The 25,348-nt window shown below is 36.6% G+C and overlaps 1 protein-coding gene across 4 annotated transcripts in view; it reads left to right on the plus strand.

The window, feature by feature from the left end:
- MBD5 (methyl-CpG binding domain protein 5) overlaps window positions 1-25,348 on the plus strand; it is a 186,866-nt gene that overhangs the window by 96,914 nt on the left and 64,604 nt on the right. For 3 of the 4 annotated variants that reach the window (XM_059166783.1, XM_059166781.1, XM_059166785.1), the window contains one exon: window positions 14,458-14,631. The exons of the other annotated variant lie outside the window; for it this stretch is intronic. The gene's annotated coding sequence lies outside the window, so the exon portion shown is untranslated. The remainder of the gene's footprint in view (window positions 1-14,457; window positions 14,632-25,348) is intronic. 4 annotated transcript variants of the gene reach the window in all.

A 25,348-nucleotide genomic window follows, 5' to 3' on the forward strand; every position in this document is an offset into this window, starting at 1 on the left:
TGTTGATTATTTTAAGATATTGTTGGGTATATCTGTTTCCAAAGTTTATTTCTCACTAAAAAGCCTTCATTAAATAATTATATAATAACTTCTTTATCAGTATGTTTCTAAAATAATGAGCATCAAAAGAAAATAGACCTTCAATCCCAAACAACTTCATCATTTCAACATGAAATTATACTCTGTCACAAATACTGCTTTTGTAATAGTAATAGAGAAGGACTCTTACCCATCACAATCTGAACCTGTAGTTGATTTATTAATTGAAGAGATGTGTTAAAGCAGAGAATCATTAAAAAAATATTTACAGTCAGGGTGCCTGGGTGGCTCAGTTGGTTAAGCGACTGCCTTCGGCTCAGGTCATGATCCTGGAGTCCTGGGATTGAGTCCCAAGTTGGTCTCCCTGCTCAGTGGGGAGTCTGCTTCTCCCTCTGACCCTCCCCCCTCATTCTCTCTCTCTCTCATTCTCTCTCTCTTTCAATTAAATAAATAAAATCTAAAACAATAAAAAAGAAAAATAAAAAATGCTTACAATTAATCACTTTAATCTACTATCTATAAATATACATTCAATCAATAATCTTTTTTTTTTTACGTTTTTATTTAAATTCTAGTTAGTTGATATGGAGTGTAAAATTAGTTTCAGGTATACAGTTTGATGATTCAACACATATATACAAAACGGTGGTACTCACCAGAACAAGTGCAGCCATTAATCCCCTTCACCTATTTAAACTATCCCCTCCCCTAACCTCCCCTCTGGTAACCATCAGTTGGTTCTCTGTAGTTAAGAGTAGTCAGTAATCTTTTTAGATCAAAAGTTTTCCTATGAGTTTACATGTTGAAGTACAGCAGTGTCTTTATATTAATGTGGTTTGGTTTTGTTTCTGTTTTTTTAAACTTTGGAGAGGAACAAGAATTCAAAGATACTCGCAAGGTAATCTGACTACAGAATTATTCAAGATTTTTAGGGTTCCCCCAAAAATTCTCCACTCTCACATCCTATCTGACCTCATTTTTAGGAGACTGTATTTCATTATGCTTTCAACTTAATTTTCACGGAAACAGTCATTCTCTTTTTATGCTTACATTTCATTAGTTTACAAAATATTTTATTAAATTCCTAAGTTACACCAGCAAGTATTATTGACTCAGACAGCTTTGGAAACAACACAACTAATATTGGAAAGTAGACAACTCAAATGTTAAAATCAGAGATAAACATTTGTCTGTTTTCAAATAGAAATGCTATTTTGATTAATTGATTTTTTTAAGTGAAGGTCAGTTATGAGAGTTTCTTCTGTAGTTCAAATCAGAATATGTTCCTCAAGTAAATAGTGGCAAAATCACTGACAAGTTATTCTCCATCTGACAGATGTCATTGTCAGCAAATGACTACATAGGAATGAGATTGCATTTATAAGTTAAGATACCTATAGACCAGGAATGCTTATGTTAGAATGTCATAGATTTATGATACCAAAACTTTTTTGAGTTTATGTACATAGAGATTCACCTTATAAAAAGAAGATGGGCATATTTTTTAAAGCTACATTCATGATACTTTCTAACACAATTCACTTCAATCTAATCAGGCTTTTTCTTGTTCTATGAGTATCTTATCTCGGTAAACATAGATGAGATTGAGTTGAAAAAATTGAAGTCATCTTTATGAAGTCTCCCTCCCTTTTCTAGCTAAGGTAGAAATGATAGAATTGAATGGACCAGAAGAACATCCAGCTCAGAAGAGATTCTTCAAGGTCTTCTAAATGTTGGACACAAACTTGAATTTTAAAAATAGATTAACACTATAATAAAAGTAACATGTGCTTTCAAAGTGTGTTATACCAAGTTGTAAACACATCATGAAAAAAACATATAAACACATCATGAAACAAAAGTAAACCATGCTACTAGTTTATATTTTTATGGACTGCTGACTAAAGCTTTGCTACCAATATTCATATACATATTTAAACTTATTATGAGTATGCATTTATATTTTTAAGCTTTTTAGCTGGGCTTTTTAAAAACTTGAGTTCATTATGAGATATCCAGATCAGGTTATATAAGCAAGAGCATTGCTGCAGCATGTATGCCTCATTGAATAAATACAGACATGTATCACTCCTTAACTGTTTTGCAATGGAAAATTAATATGATAATATTGTATTAAAGGAAGTTTCCTTGCTTAATTTTAGTTTTGAGTGTTTCTTGTCCATATTTCACACTTATGCCCAGAAACATGAGTAATGATTAGACATACTCATTCAGTCTTGGAAACAAGATTTTATTCACTATTCCTTTATTCAAGCTTCTAGACCATGTTATTTTTTTTTATTAACATATAATGTATTATTTGCCCCAGAGATACGGGTCTATGAATCATCAGGCTTACACACTTCACAGCACTCACCATAGCACATACCCTCCCCAGTGTCCATAACCCAACCCCCCTCTCTATATCCCCCTCCACACAGCAACCCTCAGTTTGTTTTGTGAGATTAAGAGTCTCTTACGGTTTGTCTTCCTCCCAATCCCATCTTGTTTCATTTTTTCCTACCCTACCCTCCAAACCCCCAACTTTGCCTCTCAATTTTCTCATATCAGGGAGATCATATGATAATTGTCTTCCTCTGATTGACTTATTTCACTCACCATAATACCCTCTAGTTCCATCCACGTCATTGCAAATGGCAAGATTTCATTTTTTTGATGGCTGCATGGTATTCCATTGTATATATATATACCACATCTTCTTTATCCATTCATCTGTTCATGGACATCTAGGTTCTTTCCATAGTTTGGCTATTGTGGATGTTGCTGCTATAAGCATTTGATACACGTGCCCCTTCGGGTCACTGCATTTGTATCTTTAGGGTAAATACCCAGTAGTGTGATTGCTGGGTCACAGGATAGCTCTATTTTCAACATTTTGAGGAGCCTCCATGCTGTTTTCCAAAATGGCTGCATCAGCTTGCATTCCCACCAACAATGTAGAAGGGTTCCCCTTTCTCCGCATCCTCGCCAGCATCTGTCATTTCCTGACTTGTTAATTTTAGCCATTCTGACTGGTGTGAGGTGGTATCTCATTGTGGTTTTGATTTGTATTTCCCTGATGCCGAGGGATGTGGAGCACTTTTTCATGTCTGTTGGCCATCTGGATGTCTTCTTTGCAGAAATGTCTGTTCATGTTCTCATGTTCATGTTTCTTTTTTTTTTTTTTAAGATTTTATTTATTTATTTGACACAGAGAGAGAGTGATCACAAGTAGGCAAAGAGGCAGACAAAGAAAGAGGGGCAAGGAGGCTCCCTGCTGAGCAGATAGCCCGATGTGGGGCTCAATCCCAGGACACTGGGATCACGACCTGAGCCGAATCTCTGCCCATTTCTTGATTGGATTCTTTTTCCTTTGGGTGTTGAGTTTGATAAGTTCTTTATAGATTTTGGATACTAGCCCTTTATCTGATATGGCATTTGTGAATATCATCTCCCATTGTCAGTTGTTTTTTGGTTTTGTTGACTGTTTCCTTTGCCATGCAAAAGATTTTGATCTTGATGAAGTCCCAATAGTTCATTTTTGCCCTTGCTTCCCTTGCCTTTGGCGATGTTTCTAGAAGAAGTTGCTGCGGCTGAGGTCGAAGAGGTTGCTGTCTGTGTTGTCCTCAAAGATTTTGATGGATTCCTGTATCCTATTGAGGTCTTTCACCCATTTTGAGTCTGTTTTCGTGTGTGGTGTAAGGAAATGGTCCAGTTCCATTTTTCTGCATGTGGCTGTCCAATTTCCAAACATTATTTGTTGAAGAGACTGTCTTTTTTCCATTGGATATTCTTTCCTGCTTTGTCAAAAATCAGTTGACCATAGAGTTGAGGGTCTATTTCTGGGCTCTCTATTCTGTTCCATTGATCTATGTGTCTGTCTTTGTGGCAATACCATACTGCCTTGATGATGACAGCTTTGTAACAGAGCTTGAAATCGAGAATTGTAATTCCACCAACTTTGGCTTTCTTTTTCAACCTTCCTCTGACTATTCAGGGTCTTTTCTGGTTCCATATAAATTTAGCATTATTTTTTCCATTTCCTTGAAAAAAATTGATGGTGTTTTGATAGGGATTGCAGTAAACATGCAGATTGCTTTAGGTAGCATAGACATTTCACAATATTTATTCTTCCAATCCATGAGCATGGAACATTTTTCCATTTCTTTGTGTCTTCCTCACGTCCTTTCATGAGAACTTTATAGTTTTCTGAGTACAGATTCTTTGCCTCTTTGGTTAGGTTTATTCCTAGGTATCTTATGCTTTTGGGCGCAGTTGTAAATGGGATCGACTCCTTAATTTCTCTTTATTCTCTCTTGTTGTTGGTGTATAAAAATGCAACTGGTTTATTTGCATTGATTTTATATCCTGATACTTTACTGAATTCCTGTACAAGTTCTAGCAGATTTGGAGTGGAGTCTTTTGGGTTTTCCACATAAAGTATCATATCATCTGCAAAGAGTGATAGTTTGACTTCTTTGCCGATTTGGATGCCTTTAATTTCTTTTCGTTGTCTGATTGCTGAAGCTAGGATTTCTGGTATTATTTTGAATAGTAGTGGTGATAATGGACATCCCTGTCATGTTCCTGACCTTAGCGGAAAAGCTTTCAGTTTTTCTCCATTGAGAATGATATTTGCAGTGGGGTTTTCATAGATGGCTTTGATGATATTGAGGTATGTGCTCTATCCCTACACTTTGAAGAGTTTTGATCAAGAAAGGATGCTATACTTTGTCAAATGCTTTTTCATCATCTATTGAGAGTATCATGGTTCTTGTTCTTTATTTTTTTAATGTATTCTATCAGATTCATTGATTTGCAGTTGTTGAACCAACCTTGCAGCCCTGGAATAAATCCTACGTGGTCGTGGTGAATAATCCTTTTAATGTACTGTTGAATCCTATTGGCTAGTATTTTGGTGAGAATTTTCGCATCTGTGTTCATCAAGGATATTGGTCTGTAATTCTCTTTTTTGATGGGGTCTTTGTCTGGTTTGGGGGTCAAGGTGATGCTGGCTTCATAAAATGAGTTTGGGAGTTTTCCTTCCTTTTCTATTTTTTGGAACAGTTTCAGAAGAATACGTGTTAATTCCTCTTTAAATGTTTGATAGTATTCCCCTGGGAAGCCATTTGGCCCTGGGCCCTTGTTTGTTGAGAGATTTTTGATGACTCCTTGAATCTCCTTACTGGTTATAGGTCTGTTCAAGTTTTCTGTTTTTCCTTGGTTCAATTTTGATAGTTTATACGTCTCTAGGAATGCATCCATTTCTTCCAGATTGTCAAATTTGATGGCATATAGTTTCTCATGATATGTTCTTATAATTATATTTCTTTGCTTTTGGTTGTGATCTCTCCTCTTTCATTCATGATTTTATTAATTTGGGTCCTTTCTCTTTTCTTTTTGGTAAATCTGGCCAGGGGTTTATCAATCTTATTAATTCTTTCAATGAACCAGCCTCTAGTTTCATTGATTTGTTCTACCGGTTGTGTTTTTGTTGTTGTTTTGTTTTCTGTTTCTATTTCACTGATTTCTGCTTGATCTTTATTATTTCTCTTCTCCTGCTTGGTTTAGCCTTTCTTTGCTGTTCTTTCTCCAGCTCCTTTAGGTGTAGGGTGAGGTTGTGTAGTTCAGACCTTTCTTGTTTCTTGAGAAAGGCTTATATCGCTATATACTTTCCTCTCAGGACTGCCTTTGCTGTGTCCCACAGGTTTTGAACAGTTGTGTTTTCATTTTCATTTGTTTCCATGAATTTTTTCAATTCTTCATTAATGTCCTGGTTGAACCATTCATTCTTTAGTAGGATGCCCTTTAGCCTCCATGTATTTGAGTTCTTTCCAGTTTTCCTCTTGTGATTGAGTTCTAGCATCAGAGCATTGTGGTCTGAAAATATGCAGGGAATGAGCCCAATCTTTTGGTACCAGTTGATACCTGATTTGTTACCCAGGATGTGATCTATTCTGGAGAATGTTCCACATGCACTAGAGAAGAATGTGTGTTCTGCTGTTTTGGGATGGAATGTTCTCAGTATATCTGTGATGTCCATCTGGTCCAGTGTGTCATTTAAGGCCTTTATTTCCTTGTTGATCTTTTGCTTGGATGGTCTGTCCATTTCAGTGAGGGGTGTGTTAAATTCCCCTACTATTATTCTATTAGTGTTGTTGTGTTTCTTTCATTTTGTTATTAATTGGTTTATATAGTTGGCTGCTCCCATGTTAGGGGCATAGATATTTAAAATTGTTAGAACTTCTTGTTGGACAGACCCTTTGAGTATGATATAGTGTCCTTCCTCATCTCTTATTATAGTCTTTGGCTTAAAATCTAATTTATCTGATATAAGGATTGCCACCCCAGCTTTCTTCTGATGTCCATTAGCATGGTAAGTTGTTTTCCACCCCCTCACTTTACATCTGGAGGTGTCCTTGGGTCTAAAATGAGTTTCTTGTAGATAGCATATTGATGGGTTTTGTTTTTTTATCCATTCTGATACCCTGTGTCTTTTGATTGACCATTTAGCCCATTTACATTCAGGGTAACTACTGAAAGATATGAATTTAGTGCCATTGTATTGCCTGTAAGGTGACTGTTAATGTATATTGTCTCTGATCCTTTCTGGTCTGCTACTTTTAGGCTCCCTCTTTGTTTAGAGGACCACTTTCAATATTTCCTGTAGAACTGGTTTGGTGTTTACAAATTCTTTTAGTTTTTGTTTGTCCTGGAAGCTTTTTATCTCTCCTTCTATTTTCAATGATAGCCTAGCTGGATATAGTATTCTTGCCTGCATATTTTTCTCACTTAGTCCTCTGAATATATCATGCCAGTTCTTTCTGGCCTGCCAGGTCTCTGTGGATAAGTCTGCTGTCGATCTAATCATTTTACCATTGTATGTTACAGACTTCTAGTCCCGAGCTGCTCTCAGGATTTTCTCTTTGTCACTAAGACTTGTAAGTTTTACTATTAGATGATAGGGTGTGAACCTATTTTTATTGATTTTTAGGGTGTTCTTTGTGCCTCCTGGATTTGATGCTTGCTCCCTTTGCCATATTAGGAAAATTCTCTACTATAATTCACTCCAATATACCTTCTACCTCCCCCCTTTCTTCTCCTTCTGGAATCGCAATTATTCTAATATCGTTTCATTTTATGGTATCACTTATCTCTTGAATTCTCCCCTCATGGTCCAGTAGTTGTTTGTCTCTCTTGTGCTCAGTTGCTTTATTCTCCATCATTTGGTCTTCTATATCACTAATTCTCTCTTCTGCTTCATTTATCTTTGCAGTAAGAGCCTCTATTCTTGATTGCACCTCATTAATACCTCTTTTGATTTCATCTTGGTTATATTTTAGTTCTTTTATTTCTCCAGGAAGGGATTTTATTTTCCCATACAGGGTTTCTCTAATATCTTCCATGCATTTTTCGAGCCCAGCTAGCACCTTGAGAATCGTCATTCTGAACTCTAGATCAGACATACTACCAATGTCCATATTGATTAGGTCCCTAGCCTTCAGTACTGCCTCTTGTTCTTTTTTTTTTATTTTGGGGGGGGGGGGTGAGTTTGAGTGCCCTGTCATTTTATCCAGATAAGAATATATAAATGAGAGAATAAAATACTAAAAGGGTAGCAAAGACCCCAGAAAAATGTATGCTAACCAAATCACAATAGATTCCCAAATTGGGGGGAGAAGGAAGGGGGTAAAAAAATTAAAACCAATTTAAAATACAGACACACACATATACACACATATTAGACTGGTGAATAGAACAGAGCCACCCACCCACCCACTTGATTTTGGGTGCATTTTGGTCTCTTAGAAGAAACTACCTCCCAAAATTTTAAAGAAAGTAAAACTTATATATATACAAAAATAAGGGTAAACACAATGAAGGGATGGAATATAACTATAAAGATGAGAATTTTTTAAAAATTTCTTAAAAAGGAATTGATAAGATAAGTTGGTTGGAAAATGAAAGAAAAAGAAAGTGGAGAGAATTTGCTCAGGCTGGAGACTGGAACAAAGCCCTGTGCTGGATTTAGGGTATATTTTGATCTATTAGAAGAAATTGTATCCCAAAAATTTTTAGAAGAAAAAACCCTATATGTATTAAAAAAAAATTAAGTTAGATACAATGAAGGATAAAATATGACTATACTAATGAAAGTTTAAAAAGATTTTTTTAAGAAAGGTATTGTTAAGATAGACTAGTTTTAAAAAAAACATTAAAAGAGGAATGAGGAAAAGCTTAAAAAACTAGAATAAGAAAAAAATAAAATTAAAGAAATTTAATTAACCTTGCAAGACTAAAGAATCATGGGGAGAAAGCCATGAATTCCATGCTTTGCTTTCCCCTCCTCTGGAATTCTGCTGATCTCCTTGATCAGTGAACTTGGTCTTGGCTGAATGTTCTTGCTGATCTTTTGGAAGAGGAGCCTGGTGTAGTGATTCTCAAATGTCTTTGCCCGAGGCAGAATTGTGCCACCCTTGCCAGAGGCCACACTAAGTAATCTGCTTGGGTTCACGCTCAGGAGCTTTTGTTCCCTGAATGCTTTCCATAGAGCTATGGAGGATGGAAATGAAAATGGCAGCCTGCCAATCTCTGGACCAGAGGAGCTGAGAGCTCGGGGCCCCACTCTTCTGTGCAATCTCGGAGAAAAGCGGTCAGTCACTCCCATCTCTCTGGTCCCTGGCCATGCTCCAAGCTCACCCAGCCTGTGACTGAGCATTTCTACCTCTGGCTCCAAACCCAGCAGATTCCTGCCACGTTGCTCTTCCAGTGGAAAGGGGGGTCTCCCCAGATCTGCCACTTGTGGGGTCCCTGCTCAAAGAGCAGTGGTCTGACTCTGCCATGGATCACAGTTCAAAGTAACCCCAAGCTGAGAGTTCACTCCTCAGCTCCGTCTCTGTAGTTGGCTTCCCCACTCTGATACCTGCGAGCTCTGCCACACTCAGACACCTCCGATCCTTCTGTGACCCTGCAGGACCCGAGACCATACTGTCCCCATGAGGGTTCCACCCCCACTTAGCCTCCTGAGCAATATCCCTCAGTGGAGCAGACTTGTTAAAGTTCCAATTTTATAGTCTGTTGCTCCACCACTTGCTGGCAGCTGGCCCCTCCCCCCGTGATCTATATTCCCATTGCTTCGGATTCACTTCTCTGCACGTCCTACCTTTCAGAAAGTGGTCAATTTTCTGTTTCTAGAATTGCTGCTCTTCTTCTCTTCAATCTCCTATTGGGTTTGTAGGTGTTCAGAATGGTTTGATAACTATCTAGCTGAACTGCGACCAGATGTCTTCTCAGTCTGCTACTCCTCCACCATCTTGACTCTCTCACCAGCTTCTAGACCATTTTAATTGCAGAGATCTTTATGTTGCTAAAGCCAAATTCACTATTAAAAAAAAAAAAAAAAAGTTGCCTTTGGCAATAGCTTTTCTGTGGTAACCAGAATTGTTTCCATATTAGAAAGCCAAAACAAATACATAAATGACACTTTTGAAGATTATTTTAAATTGCTACTCTTACCCATATGTCTTGACTTCATACTTTTTACTAATCAAAATAGTGCCTTATTTTTATTGATGGGTTTTAATAAGTAGTGTTATGATTTGGTCTTACACAATGAATAATTATTACCAGTAAGTCTATTTTTTCTGTTTTATATATTACAGATTCCATTTAGATTTCATTAGATAAAAGAGACCTACACCTAAAATAATTTGAAAAATACTGATCTAGTCCAAGGTCATTAATTTTACAAATTGAAAAATTAAAGTTAAGTTATATAGAGCTAGAAACCGGTACAGCCACTCTGGAAAATAATATGGAGGTTCCTCAAAAAGTTGAAAATAGAGCTACCCCTACAACCCAACAATTGCACTACTGGGTACTTACCCTAAAGATACAAATGTAGCGATCTGAAGGGACATGTGCACCCAAATGTTTATAGCAGCAATGTCCACAATAGCCAAACTATGGAAAGAACCTAGATGTCCATCAACAAATGAAAGGATAAAGATGTTGTATACACACACAAGCACACACACACGTGCGTGCGTGCACACACACACACACACATATGATATAATACTATGCAGCTATCAAAAACCACCATGAAATCTTACCATTTGCAGCAACATGGATGGAACTAGAGGGTTTTAGGCTAAGTGAAATAAGTCAATCAGAGCAAGACAATTATTTTATGATCTCCCTGATATGAGGAATTTGAGAGGCAAGGCGGGGGTTCATGGGGGGAATGGAGGGAAAAATGAAACACAATGGGACCAAGGAGGGAGACAAACCATAAGAGACTCTTAATCTCAGGAAACAAACTGAGGGTTGCTAGAGGAATGGGAAGGATAGCGTGGCTGGGTTATGAACATTGGGAAGGGTATGTGCTATGGTGAGTGCTGTGAATTGTGTAAGACTGATGATTCACAGACCTATACCCCTGAAACAAATAATATACTATATGTTAATAAAAATATTATATAGAGCTAGAAAATTTCAGATTTTACATTTCCTAACCATTAGCTCACTATTCTATTATTTGTTACCTCATCTCTGAGTTCCTATAATACATTTATTTTATGCCATGGCATTTAGTTTGTATGCAAACATTCATTTCATTTACTCAAAAAGTTATTCTCTGTGCCAGGCACTCTTGTAGGCACTGCAGACAGCCCCCAAATTTAGAAATTATACTGAAAATAGGATAAGAGAAAAGTAGATTCTATTCAGACTCCATTTGATTTTGGTTGAATACACACCTACAATTAGCCACCTATATATATATTACTGGGTGGTTTTAACATATTACTTACAAGGGCGCCTGGGTGGCTCAGTGGGTTAAGCCCCTGCCTTCGGCTCAGGTCATGATCTCAGGTTCCTGGGATCGAGTCCCGCATCGGGCTCTCTGCTCGGCAGGGAGCCTGTTTCCTCCTCCTCTCTCTCTCTGCCTGCCTCTCTACCTACTTGTGATCTCTCTCCGTCAAATAAATAAATAAAATCTTAAAAAAAAAAAAAAACATATTACTTACAAGAACTTCACTATTTTATTATTATATTTAAGGGAGTAAAAAATTTCTTTAGCGTTTTGAAAGGTGAGAAAAACAAATAATTCAACTCAAAGCACATTGTTTGCATACCATGTACCTGGTAATGTGTTTGGCAACCTCAAAAACAAAGCTATATGAAACAAGGAATGCGTGTGCATAAAACATTGTGGTCGGCATGCAATTAGCACTGCAGAATGAGAGAGGAATGAATAAGTAACTCTGAGCAGGAGTCTAGATGGGACTTTATGGAGGAGTTAACCCTAGAGTGTAAAGAATACAAGGTTGCTTTAAGAATGCAGAAGGAAGGGGCACTCTGATGGCTCAGTTGGTTGAGCATCTGCCTGCCTTTGGCTCAGGTCAGATCTCAGGGTTCTGGGATGGAGCCCCACTTCAGACTCCCTGCTCTGCTCCCTCTCCCTCTGCCTACTTGTGCGGTCTCTCTCTCTCAGAAATAAATAAAATCTTAAAAAGAAAAAAAAAAGAATACAGAAAGAAATCTTAAGTCCAGGGAACAACACGTGCATAAGCATGAAACTGAACAGTCCTGGCATTTCCATGAAAGTTAAATGCAGCAAACTACTAGGATGTCTTGGGAGGAGTGCTCAGTAAGCATTTTCAGATATTATTAGGTTGAAGAATGGAAATAATGAAATGTGAGACCTTCTTATTTTGCACCTGGGTATTCCTCATGCATTTACCTATTTCTGTTCCTAGGTGTTAAGTTCTTTGAGAACATTGATAGTATTCTGTACTTTGCAATCTGACAGTGACACGTGCAGTGCTAAGCATGACAAGGACTCAGTACATGCTTGCCGATTAATTATGCTCATCGTTCACTCGACAAATATTTTTGACTCCAGCATGTGTAAGGTTCTATACTTTGTGCTATGAGAAATTTTTTAAAAAGTTGTAAGACAGCCAGCTTTCAAGGAGTCTTGAACCTAAAGCAAAAAATTATAAGGAATTTTTTCTGTTGTGATGATTTATATGGTCATGTGCTCACAGAGCTTATGCTCTTGTCAGAGGAAATCACAAGACGGTAAATGTTAAAAATGTAGAGGAAATAACAGTAGGGTAAATGTAAAATGGGGTAAACACTAAGGAAAAAAACAATAAAATAGGAAAGGGGGATATAAATTACCAGAGAGAAAAAGAGAAACTAATTTAATTTCTCTTGCCTCCATATCCTTAATTCTAGAAAAGAAAAAATAATAATGTTTATGTATAGGGTTGTGATAAGGATTAAACAAGTTAATATATTTATGTGTAAAATATTCAGTGCTGTTCCCAGAAGATGGTAGGAAGTCAGCTAATATTGTTCATACCTTTGTCTTGAATAGCTTTAGAATAGTAGTCACCTTATTTTCATCACTTATGAACTTCTTTTATTGAAGGATATACTTCCAAATGGTTTTGAACTACTTTATCTACAGGCTAAAACTCCCTCATCCATATCTTGCTCATTTTAGCTTCTGTTTCCAGTGCACTCACATCTAAAAATACTTTCTTATTGAAGTGAATCATTGTACTTTGATAGTATTTCTTCTAGAAAACAGTATCTGCTTATCTGGATATCAGGTCACTGTTTTCTGTTTCAGGCATGAGGCAGGCATCCAGACCTTCCTGCACAAAATATTCATTAATGCTTCATCACTTAGCCCATCTCAAGGTTAAAAGGTCTGACAAAATGAGACCTTTATGCTTGCTTACCAGCTTAAAAATATATATCCAATATTGGAATTGTTATCAGACAGAAACATAAAATCTTCAATATGACTCTTTTGGAACTAAGATCATATGCACGGATGAGATGAAGTTTGAGGTCTCCTACTAACCTTTCTTTGTCTAACTTCAGTGCATCTTTAAATATATCCTGTGTCTCCCTTTCTCTGATCCCTGAAAACTAGACTAGCTCGCTCTTTGTGCTCCTTTAGCACTCCACATTTAGCCCTATTATAGCCAGTGTCATTCAGTATTGTAATTACCTGTTTTCCTAATTGCCTTACTCCCTGCCCTCCACCTCCCAGTCATGTATGCTCTTTATGTTCAGTTCCTTGATATCCATTACTGTGCTTCACGTGTAGTTGATGCCCAGTAAATAGTTAAAACACTCAACCTAATGTCTGGAGTGCCTTTAATATATCAGGACTACAGGGACATAGTTATTTAATCTAGGTTCCATATTCCTTAGCTGGTGCTTTGTTTCTCCTGGCGGCTTTCTGAGAAACAGCAATGTTCAAGCATATGTACACCATGTCCTATGCACATTCCCCTGTCCTGCTTTGGCCTAAAACCAAAAGCAAAAAAAGAACAAGTAGGCTGGCTCTCAGGAAATACACAAAGATGGAGGAGCATCCTGTGTCGTAATTATGGTCCAGCATGTGGTCCTTACTCTTCCAATTAGAAGAAAAAGTTGAGGGTGCATGGCTGGCTCAGTCAATAGATACACGACTCTTGATCTCAAAGTCATGAATTCAAGCCTTATGTTGGACATAGAGATTACTCTAAAAAATAAAGAAAATCAAGAAAAAAATTATTTGCCATTGCTCTCATGGGTGATGGGACTTTTTAGGGTCTGATACAGATCACCTGTATTTATAAGAAATTAATGTATAAGCCAAATGTAAGCCATTTATCTGTTTATTTGCCTTCATTGACTGAAATATTTATACCAAATATCCAAATTATGAACTTGATATCAAAGCACCTATGAAATCCAACAAAAATCAGAAGGTTGTTCATTAGCTATGGAAAGAGAACAAAATGAGTACACTGTCCCAAGGATTATGTTGCCCTGACTGAGAAAGAACCTTGTCAATGTCTCCTTGATGGCTAGGAGAAAATAGAGTAAGGGGTGAAAAGGTCTCAAATACACTTTTGAAAGTCCTTGTGATTTTTTTTCCTATTTGCTGAAAGGAAACAATGTTAAAAGTCAAGGGGTGGCATTTTACAACTCAATAATGGTAATGTACAATTTGCTTCCATAATTCTTTTATCCCAAGATGAGTTCTTAAGATAATGCTAATGTGGTGTTACTGATGATGGGGCTATAAAAGAAGGGGTGATAGAAGATTGAAGTTGGGTGAGAATTCTGTGTAACCTCTACCTCCTCCAACTCAAAAATCACCATGGTTTCAGTCATTTCAATTTTATCAAGAAAATTAACTGTTTGCTCATGGTTTTAACTGCCTTACCAGCTCTTCACATACTAATGTGTGATGATCCACTGAGTTCATTCTCCACCACTGTGAAGAAACTATGAAGTGTAGGTTAAGTGGTTGTTTAAAAAAAAAAAAAAAAAAAGTTGTACTTCTTGTCAGAGGCCACAGTGAGTCCTTCAAGCCTTATCTCAAGGTCCTTTCTATTCCAGAGATTGGAAACCCAAGTGCCTACAGAGGCCAGGCTGATGGGAATGAAGCAGCAACCCACTGCACTGAACTGGAGAGCCAAGTCCTTTCTGAAGGAGCAGCCACTGCTCCGTTCCAGATAATTGTTGAAAGGCAGGAATGTTGACCTAGTATTACCACATTGTCCAGTTTCTCAGGTAAAGCAGGAAATGCAAATTTTCATGTGAAATCCTTTAATTTAAATATAGTCAACTAATTTTACTATTAGTCTCAAACTGTGTACATGCCAAACACTTCTGCAAGTGGGATTTGGCCCAGAGTCTTCTCGTTTGTAACTTAGTCTTGTATCTTAACTGTTTGTTAAATTAGAGACTTCATTTCCTACAGGTTTTGCTTTTCTTCAGCATGTTCTCTAGGACACTCTATACCTGGTTTTATGATACTGAAACTGCCTTCCTCTGCAACCTGAATACTTGTGCATAAGTTTTCTTTGGCTGCTACATTTCCTCTGCCTCCCTCAGCATTCCAGTTAGCAGTCCAATGCTAAGTGGAGTTTCCTTGAGACACTTTTCATATGACACCACAAAACATCTGTAGGTATTACTACTCATTCATTTTGTTCCTGGTGTGTCAGCTACATAAACACAGTAAAAGTTCACTTATTTCATGGGACCGAGGGATTATATGCTTTGGACTCCTGTTTTTGGAATCCACACAGAGATAATATTCCTTCTCTTCCTTCTTGAAAGACCTTATTGAACAACTAGACTATAGTTATGTTTTACATTTAATTACACTTGTTGGAAGCATTGATTGGACCTGAGTGTTCCTAGATATTGGTGCATATTTAGAGACTGTATCTTTGGGTGGGTTTCTACAATGGCTGAGGAGTCTTCTTATTCCCTCCTTGAGTAAACTGATTTTCAAGGTTAGTGGGCACCATTACCTCTCTACAGAACTGATTACTCCAAGTAGTAACTGGGTATCTATTGCCAGATGAATTGAAGAGTGCTAAACACTTGTATGTAAAAGAGTATATAAATATGAGTTGTTTAAATATGTTATACAACCCCAGAGGGGCATAATTCATAATTGTCTCATTCTTTTTTTAACACAGATTTCTTTAATTAATTTTAAATTGAAGTATGACTGATATACAATATCCTATTACTTTCAGGTGTACATCATAGTGATTAAATATTTTCCTACCTTACAAAATGATCCCTATGATAAATCTAGTTACCACCTGTCCCTATACGGAGTTATTGCAACATTACTGACTGTATTCCCTATGCTGTACATTACATACTCATGACTTACTTATTTTATAACTGGAAGGTTTTACCTCTTAATCTCCTTCATTATTTTGCCTACCCTCCAAGCCCTCTCCCTTCTAGTAACAAAAGGTTTGTTTCCTGTATCTACAAGTCTGTTTTTGTTTCATTTTGTTTGTTCATTTATTTTTTTAGATTCCATAAGTAAGTGAAATCCAGTAGTATTTGTCTTTCATTATCTGACTTACTTCACTTGGCATAATAACCTCTAGGTCCATTCATGTTGTCACAAATGGCAAGTTTCATTCTTCTTTGTGACTGAGTATATTCCATCATGTATATATGTACCACATCTTCTTTATTCATTCATCCATTAATGCATGTTTAGATTGCTTCCGTATCTTAGCTATTGTAAATAATTCTGCAAAGAACATAGGAGTGCATATATCTCTTCAAATTGATGTTTTCATAATTGTCTTGTTATTTGTATAGTTTGGGGGGAAAAATTGATATACATCATTTCTCAACAATGATTTGGCCTGTATATATTGAGTTGTTCCTGAAGTAGCCACAATACCAGTAATGTACAGATAAAATATGAAAGTTACTCCTTAAACTTCTTTAGTCTACTCTACAATAGATTATGTAAATGCAGACAAGTATTTTTTTCTAAGTATTCTCTAAGAGAAACTTCACTATACTACAGAAAAACGAAAATAGCAAACTCTGCTGGTGGCTAATGCAGAAAGAAATCATAAATAATTTTTCCCTCAGCAGTGTAGTGAGTTTATCAGTTAATTTATAGATGTGCTGGTATAACTTATTATTATACTTTAAACAGTCCTCTCTTTTTTTTTTCAGAATACATATTTGGGAGCTAGTGATTGTATACTTTTTAGCTTTTAAGAAAGTAAAATGGGGGCACATGAGTGGCTCAGCCAGTTAAGGCTCCAACTCTTGGTTTTGGCTCAGATCCTGATCTCAGGTTCATGAGATGAGCCCAACCTTGGCATCTGCACAATCTCTTCTTGAGATTCTCTGCCTTTCCCCATCCATTAGCCCCTCCCCCTACTTGCATACTCTCTCTCTCCCTCTTTCTCAAATAAATAAATAAAAGAATGTATAGTAAGAATTTTTTACATATGTATACCGACCCTCAATTTCCACTTCCTTGAATATTTTTATCTTTATTTAATTATTTATTTCTTTTATTAGAGAGAGAGAGACTGCGTGAGCATGGGGGGCAGAGGGGAAGGGAGAGAGAGAATCTTAAGAAAGTTCCACCCCCAGTGCCGAACCCAGTGCCAGGCTCGATCTTAAAACCCTGAGATCATTATCTGAGCCAAAATCAAGAACTGAGGTGCCCTTAAATATTTTTAAAGGCACAAGGGGAAGCTTTAACTTTTCCCAATTGCTCTTTCTTTACAGTCATGCAGAATGGTAAGGGTAAAAAGAAAGCTTAGTTATGTGCAGTAATATATGTGAAATACTGGACATTATAAGGAGGAGTTGCAAGGAGTACCCAGTTTAGACTTGGAAAACCAACTAATGGTTAGAGAAACCTGGGAAGGCCTCTCTGAGGAAGTGACATTTAAACCAAGAGAAATAGAAGTTGCTTTAATGAACAAGAATGTAGGGATGGGAGATATATTCCAAGCAGAAAATTAAGAGTGATACTCTGAAGCATTTTAGAACCAATCAAAGGGATAATCTTAATTGTTTTTCTAGTATTTAGAACATCCAGGTTAATGTAGGATTTTGTATATTTTTCTCTACTTGGCTAAAACAGAAAGAAAAATAATAGCATAATACTAGGCACAAGGCTTGTGACTATTCCCAAAAAATGTTTCCCTAATGCTTTTAAAGATTAGGAAAACATTACTTGGCTGATCTATGGATATAATATTTAGTTTTTTGGAAATAATATTTTTCCTGATTGAAAAGTCAATATATTTTTGCTATGGAAAATTCTGAAAATACAGGAAAGCAATGAAGAAAATAAAAATCATTCATATTCCTACTAGCTAGAGACAACCAGTGAGAGGGCAGTGCTGCTCTGTTCCACATCTACATATGTAGCAGCATTTTTGTAAATGAAGATTTGTAGTATTTTTTTTCACCTGACAATATCATGGATCTTTTACAGTGCTATTAAGTTTTCCATAACATGATTTTAATAGCTATGCATAAATAATAATTTAGCTACTCACTGTGTGCTGGCCACTGGTTTAAGACTTTTTTTTTTTTAAGATTTCATTTATTTATTTGACAGACAGAGATCACAAGTAGTCAGAGAGGCAGGCAGAAAGAGAGGGGGAGGCAGGCTCCCCTCTGAGCAGAGAGTCTGATGCAGGGCTCGAGCCCAGGACCCTGGGATCATGACCTGAGCTGAAGGCAGAGGCTTAACCCACTGAGCCACCCAGGTACCCCTGGTTTAAAACTTTTAACTTGTATCCACAGAACAATTCTATAGGGCTATAATCTCTGTTTTTTTTTTTTTTTAAAGATTTTATTTATTTATTTGACAGAGAGAGATCACAAGCAGGCAGAGAGGCAGGCAGAGAGAGAGGAGGAAGCAGGCTCCCTGCTGAGCAGAGAGCCCGATATGGGACTCGATCCCAGGACCCTGAGATCATGACCCGAGCCGAAGGCAGCGGCTTAACCCACTGAGCCACCCAGGCGCCCCTATAATCTCTGTTTTATAAAGGAAAGAAATTTTAAAACTTGCCCAAGGTCACAAACTAATAAAGGGTAGAGCTACATAGCTGCTCAATACAATAATTAATTTACATAAAACCCTATTTTTAGGCTTATGGGTTGTTTTCTGTATAATTTTTGGCTCTGAAAAAATAGTCATGATTTTGTGGGTTGGCAGTGTAGGTTGGGTTCAGCTGGGCCAGCTCATCCCTGGTCCACATGGCGTTGACTGGACTCCCATGTCTTAGCCAGCTGTTTTGACTGGACTAGCTGAGCTTGTCTCTCCTCACCTGGATTCCCATTCTTAAGCAGCCTGGTTCAGGTTGTTCTTGGGACAGTGACATTCCAAGAAGCAAGGGTGGAAGATGCAAGGTTTAGACTCAGCACTTGAGTCTATCACATCTATCACATTCCACTGGTCAGAGCAAGTTGCAAGGCCAGACTAGATTCAAAGTGCAGAGTAATAAATCCTACTTCCTGATAAAAGGAGCTACAGGCCAATTGCAGTCTACTATACTCAACATTTTGCTCTCTGAGGACTTCTGTGTGACTAGAGTATATAAGTTGCATTGGCAGCTAGAAATGGATATAAATAATTCCCCTAACCATAGATGGGCATAAGCCAAGATGCCTGTTACCTTGACTTTAAGAACTGGCCTCCTTCTGAGGAACCTATTCCCATACCTTCCGAGTTTGTGAAAAAATGTAACCCTCCTATGTAAATATGATCCCTCATGTATAGGTTGTGAATGTTTACACTTTTCTGCCCTAGCAGGGCAAAGACATTGGGAACTGGAGAGCTTCAGTAATCAGGGCAGGAAAGATGTGCTTATAGATGTACCCTAACACAACTGTATGAAACAAATGTAAATGGGCTGAGGGTAGTTTGGGGTAAGTAGAGCCTGATAGTAGAACCTGATAGAGCCTTACATTGGATGCATATGAGAAGTATGTTTTAGAAAAGTGCTATACAATGAAGATAAGAACCAAATGACAATAAGAACCAGAATGAATATAGGGATAATCTAAGGGGAAGTTTTTTTAAAAATGAAAAAAGATGTAACTGCAAGATAAGTGTGCTCATAAATAAAAATGCATATAGCTTGAATAAATAGGTGAAAGGTGAAACAGATGGGGAGGTTGGATGGGAGGGCTGGCTAAGTACTGTGAAGGAGCTGTTTGAATAATTGATAGGAGGGTGAAAGGTAATTGGAAAGGAGAAACGTGATTGAGGGTTGCTCTAACAGCATAATTTAACTAATAATGATGTAAAGATTATGAGTATATCCATTTTTACCCAATCAAATGATAATAATGTTGTAGCCACTCAGACATTACTCTCCAAAATGCTAATGCTGATGTTATTTTTTTAATCCAATCATATCTGTTGTGGTGTGTACATAATTATTTCGAAATTTAAGTATAGAGGTAGGTTTTATGTGAGATTTGTTCCCAGCTGGAGAACATGAGGCATTCACTTGCAAATGTTGGAATCGAATAGACTTCTTAATTAACTTTAAATATTTCAAGGACTAAGATGATAACCATAGCATAAAGAGTATAAATGATGGCTTAGAATTATATAATGTATGAAATATTGGTATTTTATCTGATTTACATAGTCTTACCTTGATAAATCAGCAGTTCATCTGGTATTCATTCTATCCTACTATACATCCAAGGAACTCCACTGGGTACAAGATCAATGTGTGATGTCATTTTAAATGTTTTAATAGAATTTACTCATGAAATTATATGACTCAAAAATCAACTTATTATTTTACCATTAGTCAAGTTTATGTGACATAATTCAGAAGAAATTATAATGTTTGATGTTACTGGATTTATGAAGAATAGCTACTTATCAATTTTCATGATGTCATAATCTGATAGTCTTGATGATGTTTCGAGAATACTTTTAAAATATACATTTAATACTTCATTAAGTAGTGAGTGTATTCTTAGGTTGACAAGAATGTCAGCAAAGCAAATGAAGAAAAAGCTCTATTGCATTAATTAGCATCCTACTGAAATACAAGTTTAATTTTTATATTGTTGGATTCATTTAATTGTTTCTTTATTAATCCAATTAAATGTATATATAACTACTTCATAAATAAAACTGATACACTTTACAAATAAAGCACAAAGTCAGTCTGTTAATTTTCTTAGAAGCCCTATCATACTTTCTACACAGAAATCATCACTCAGAGATTATGAGATCCTCAGGGACAGATCTAGAGCAAAACATCTTTTGTATATTTTGTCAACTTTAATACTCATTGGCTTCTATTGGCTTCTTTTAAAAACCTCTCTTTCATTTTAGATGCATATATTGCTAAAAAATCTTTATAAGTCTCCATGGCAAAAATCAGAAAATAAAACTATGTTGATTCATTAGAATATGCATAGTCTTCAGGAAGCACTTAAGCGCCTACTCCAGGCCAGGCACTACCAGGAACTGGGAATATAAGAAGGACCTAGAGAGACTCGTTCATGCTCTAAGGGAGTTTACACTCCGCTGGGAAGAGATAGCCGGTGAACAAACAAATAAATGATAACAAACAGATGGATGACAGGATGTATCAGTGACTTAAAGTCCGAGAGATTACCTGTGGTTTATAGTGTAGTGTCTTCCAGGACGTGACATCTAATTTGAATTCCAGATGGTCAGAAGAAGCCAATGCAAAGAAGTAAATCAAGCCACTAAATTCAATTCCCCAAAAGCCCATTCTCAGACTAATTTATATATTGAAAGGAAGTAGGAAAATGAAAATGTTGGTAGAATTGTGGTACATCTCCTCAGAACATACACATACACACACACACACCACTTTTTGAATTATATTATTGTTGTTGCCAAAACTGTGAAAAAAACTTAAATTCTGTCCTAAGTGTAAGATCTATTCCTGATTCTGAATGTTAGTGAGATGGAGGTAACTTTCATACCACTCTTTCTTTTCTGTTTTGACCTATATATATTAGGCTTACACCAAGCCATATAAACAAGGTAATAATGGAATTTCCAGGGAAGATGAAGGAAAAATGTTGTAGATATGTAGTTTTTTATGTTAAATTAAGAAAAGAAGAAAAACTACTGTTTTTATAATATAAACTATAAAAATAAAGCTTGACTAAATCTTGAATGATGAGTCTATGTAAATGATAAACTTACCAGAATCTTAGAGGCAAAGAGAAGATTTTCATAAATAGCAGAAGAGGATATACATGGGTTTCAAAAGTTTGAGAACCATGGCCTGAAGTGCTTTCCCAAAACTACCCTTTTGTCACTTTAAGAAACTTTTCAAGGGTCTTAAAATTATGCAACTCTGTTTTACCAAATAATTCTCAGTAAATTAACAAAGTGGCTATTGATTTATATACAGATATAGTTATCTCAGATTTATTTGTAGTTGTGAAAATTCAGCAGAAAATCTATGTTGACAAAAGAGAAGTAAATAAATTATAGACATAGATATATCTCCTAAAATTCTATCCAGCAATTGAAAGTCATATTTTGGAAAAGTATTTAATACCATAGTCAAATGCTCAGGATGAAAATAAAGTGGTAATGATTCAATATTTAAAGGAAAAGATGCATTTATAACATGGAAAAAACTTGGAATCAGAGCAACTTTGGAGAACAATTTGGCAGTATCTGAAAAGTTGAGAATGTACAGACTCTACAACCTAACATTAATATGATAAATATGCCAGTAGATGAATAGTTGTATAATCATATGATACAATACCATTCAGATGTTAAAAATTAACAAATTGGATCTGTATATCTGCAACAGAGATAGATCTGTGTATCTCAACTGAGATAGCTCTCAATTTTAAAAAGCAAGTTGCAGAATGATATGTATGTGTGAGAGTGTTTATATAAAATTTTAAAACACATATAACACCACCAGAAATTGTTTATATTGAAAATATAAATAGGGAATAAAAGCATACCTAGAAGAAAGAGGACTGGAATCATGATGGTGGTTGCCTTAAGATAGAAGAGAAGGAAATAGAGCTAAAAAAAGATGAGATGGGAGAGGGAGATAGTATTTAACTCTAACTGTAATAGTACTTTGTTTTTAAACATAAGCAGAACTGACAAATGCTTTCATTGTGAATTTGGAGTGGTGTTTTATTGTTTGTTATTATAAATTCTTTTTTAAATTGTGCTTTTAAAACTTTCTAAGACAATGATTAAAGTACATTCAGGTTTGCAGTGGTTGTTATTCAACAGTGAGATTACAGTTCAATTTTCATTTTCACCTTCAAACATCTCTGAATTTTCCAAATTCACAAAATGAATGTTGAGAAAATCGGGGCCACTTACAGATATGTAAATGATAATTGTGTAGTTTCTGGGCCTCTGCTCTGTGAAGAGTCCCTAAGGCTCCTGCAACTGAGCTGCTTCTAGAAGGCCCAAGTATCAGCAAAAAAGGATGACCTCCCCTGGGGCCAAAAGGGAATAGAGGACTGGCTGCCTGCATAGTGTGGAGATATTAGACGGCCGTGTCCTGGGAAGGAGGCAGGGGCTTTAGCCAATTGATCTCAAACTTGAGCATGCATCAGAATCACCCAGAGGCTTCTTAAAGAACAGAGTGGCCCCCAGAGTTTCTAATTCCTTAAGTCTGGGGCCAGGCCTGTGCATTTGTATTTCTGATAAGTTCCTGGACATTACTGACAATAACGATGTTTGTCCCAGGACCATGCTTTGGGAACTGCTGGTCCAAGCAAAACCCAGCCATCAGATATTTGTATTTTTCATTACTGAAATATGAGAGAGACATTTGGCAGGAATCAATTCAACGTTACTCTCTGGCAGGTCCACAAATTACTTAATGGAGAGAGCCAGCCTGCCTCAGGGAAGTTGGCATCACATGCAAGAGTAGACAAACTCACAAACAAACAAACAAACAAACAAAAATAAATAAGGAAAGAAAGAAAAAAGAAGGAAGGAAGGAAAGGGGGGGAAGGAAAGAAAAAAGAAAAGAGGCCCCAAATTATCAGAAAGCTCAAAAATAGGAGAATGAGAGCCAGTCCAATCTAATGATCAGCAACTTTTTTCTACTTTTTATTGGGAAAGCAAGGTAATAAAATAAGCATGAAAAGGACTGTTAAAAAAAAAAAAAAAGGTTCAATAATCAGGGTCTGTTACTATTTGACAAAACTGGGAGTCCAGGATGACACAAAATTCATGTCTCTTTCCCATCTTTCAAGTAGCGCTGGGAACTCCACTGGGGAGGACTGACCCTTCCTTGTTCTCTCCATCCTTTCTCATCCTTCCTCCCTCTTTTCTTTATATTCTTCCACACTGAACAGCTCCTTACTGGCAAACATTACCCTGGGCTATGGATAAAGAGGTGCCTCCCATCTTGATACTCCAGCCAGAGCGTAGTACCCTGTACCTAGTAGCTGCTGACTATCAAATGAAACTTGAATAAACACATACATCATCAGCAGGAGTCATGGTTCAAGGTACAAGGAATGGGAGACAAGTGGGTCATTTCTGTGAGAAGCATAGACACAGTGGAGTGGCCCCAGCAATGTTAACAGCTTGAGACACCACTGGGAATGATACTACTGGGCACTTTTCTTTGTACCCCACATTTTTCCCAATAATTTTTTACTACTTTTCCCATAGCTTGTTGATGTTTACAGCACCCACGCACATGGTTTATGACTTTCAGCTAAATGAGTATATACGAAATTACAATGCCTTTGCTCTGTCTCTGAGCCCAGGCTACAAATAGAGCATATGCCTGAATACATGAAGCCTTTTAGTGTAAGGCTTTCTCCTGTTTTCTCAATAAAGACAGGCCCACAAATGTTTGGGGCTGACTTAAATTGTAGGCTTTTAGGGATGTAGATAAACTAGTTATGTGTGTATTTACACAGTTTAATTAGTTAAGTTACACATATATATTTTAAACATCTAAAATAGCCTTTTATTGAAAATTTTTTTTTAAATTTTATTGAAAATTTTTAAACAATCTTAATATTTTCATGATTCTTACGTCCTTTGACACAGTTTTCAAGAGTGTATCATCTTCACCTTCAGTTAAGTTGTTTGAGTACAACATTTTTTGAATCTGTAGATGATGCTATCATTGGACCTTTTTATCCCAAGCCATATGTCCCACTCATAAAATACAACAAAAAAATGATTTTTTTTTATTCATCCTTTAGTATAAGTTCATGAGTCCCACAATGTAGTTACCCACTACATATTAAATTGATTATAGAAAGGCTTGTATACCACCAGAAATAATGCTGGCAATTGTTACATCACATTCTCCATTAGGATTAAGTACTAAATCTTTTAAAATTTTTATTTGCCATCTTTATTTTATTTAACAATTTCATTCTTTCTTTCAAGCTTTCCACAGTATCACTGATTGCTGTTATCTCAAGCCAGTGTATTTTCCCCAAGCAGCACCTTATGACTTAATAAAGGAATTAAGAGGGGCACCTATGTGGCTCAGTGGGTTAAGCCGCTGCCTTCGGCTCGGGTCGTGGTCTCAGGGTCCTGGGATCGAGTCCCACGTCGGGCTCTCTGCTCAGCAGGGAGCCTGCTTCCCTCTCTCTCTCTCTCTCTACCTGCCTCTCCATCTACTTGTGATTTCTCTCTGTCAAATAAATAAATAAAACCTTAAAAAAAAATAAAGGAATTAAGAGAGTACCCCATAATAGACAGGAATTTGTAAATCTTAACTATAAAGCAACTCCCACCCTTATATTCCAGAACAGTGAGAGGAATCTCTTGTACTTGAAAATGTGCTGTATATTTTCTTTTAATTTTTTTAAAAAACACCTGTTCTTCTTGAGGCCAATATGATGATTTGGAAAGAAAAGTAAATTTTAAGGGCATATACAATTAAAAAGTGATAAAATGTAATTGGATTAATATGAAACTTTCCAATTGTAAGAGCATAAGAGG

Source organism: Mustela lutreola, chromosome 3 (assembly GCF_030435805.1).
Source record: "Mustela lutreola isolate mMusLut2 chromosome 3, mMusLut2.pri, whole genome shotgun sequence".
Taxonomy (NCBI): Eukaryota; Metazoa; Chordata; class Mammalia; order Carnivora; family Mustelidae; genus Mustela; species Mustela lutreola.